Raw genomic sequence first — 1,736 nt, 5'->3', positions numbered from 1 at the left:
CTCCTCAAGTAAAGATTCCTCTTTTCATTATTATGTTATCATCTTCATAGATTTATTTGAATCAAATTAGCATTAGATGAACGTAACATCAGATTAGTTGGAACATTAGTGATTTAGACAGGTAGAGAAAGTTTTTTTTTTTTGTAGAAAGAAAAGAAAATTTTGAAATTTATTGTGTTGTTTTGAGTATAAGGGTGTGTTTGAATCTTTTTGTATAGTTTATTGTGTTATTTCTTTGTATACAGAAAGAAACAATAGAGGAGGAGGTAACGGGATTGGATCTTCGGAAGAGGAAGGAGGTAAGGGGGAAGTGGAGCCTGCGATTGAAGTTGAGATCGGGATCGAAGAGGTGGAAGGAGTAGAAAGGGTAGTGATAGTGGTAGTGGTGATGGTAATGGAGGCAATAATGATGGTAGTTGGAGAAAAGAATGGTGTTAGAATTTAGAATTGGAGTCACTAAAAACATTTAAATAGATAGAGAGATAGAGAGAGAGAGAAAGAGAGAGAGAGAGAGAGAGAAAAAAAGAGAGATGATGACAGTAGAAGTAGAAAGAAGGGTAGTTTGAGAATTTTATTTAATTTTTTAAAGTTTGGATAATTTTATCAGCTAAAATCTATTTTTTATAGATATTAATGATAATTTCTGTTTTCTATAAATAGATATGTTAGTGTTTTCAATTTTTATGAGTAAAAATAATAATTTATTCTAAGAATAATTTATTTTTACAAAAAATATTTTGAGAAGCCGACCTAACATTAACAAATTTTATAGATTTTTTTAAAAGTTTATGACTCGACATTTTTAAGTAATAAGTTTTACAAAAAATTCAAATTTAATTTGTTTAATAAAATAAATCGAATCAGCAGAATCACAAATTCTCATGGATAGTCCAACCCGTTTCCACTCTTATTTGTAATTAAAAAGAGTATTAATTATTATAATAATTTTACGTGTTAATAATTACTCCTACATTACATAATATTACTTTTTTAATTAATTTTTTCACCTTTTAAAATAAATGTCTCTTTTATTTAATACATNTAATTATTTTAAAAATAGAAAATACATTTACTGCTAGTATTTATTAGTTAAGACTTAATAAATTGATTAGTGTTGAAGAGCTCGATCGATCCATAATCAATTATGAGGAACTAAAATCAATTGTGCAATTTATATGGCTCATGTTGGTTTTCTAACGGCTAAGATTTTCATAATTGATTATTAGCCAAAGGTCGCGAGAACCAAATTCGTAGAGTAATTGGTTTAATAATTCAGGGATTCAATTAGAGTTTAATTGAAATTTAATTGATTTAATTAAATATAAAAATATAAAAAATTTAACATATAATTTTAAATATTTAAATAGAATTATTTTTAAATTAATAAAATTTAAAATTTTATAAAATAAATTGTTAATAATTTATTATTAAAAATTTACAAACAATTTTAAACATTAAAATTTATAACCAATAAAAATTAAAGTATATATTATATTATGATAAGATCAAATAAGGTGGATGATCATCATTTAATATAGGCGGCTCACATTTTCAAGAGAGATGAGTTTAATAAGAGTTGAAAATGTTACCTCTTGTGTGTCTATAAATACATGCACTGAAGCAAAGGGATATACACATAGAAGCAATAAAATACAATTCTCTCTTTTTATACACTATTAATAGTTTCTCTCTCTCTCTTTTTATACACTATTAATAGTTTCTCTCTCTCTCTCTCT

Source organism: Arachis duranensis, chromosome 3 (assembly GCF_000817695.3).
Source record: "Arachis duranensis cultivar V14167 chromosome 3, aradu.V14167.gnm2.J7QH, whole genome shotgun sequence".
NCBI classification, from domain to species: Eukaryota; Viridiplantae; Streptophyta; class Magnoliopsida; order Fabales; family Fabaceae; genus Arachis; species Arachis duranensis.
This window is presented reverse-complemented; position numbering follows the sequence as displayed.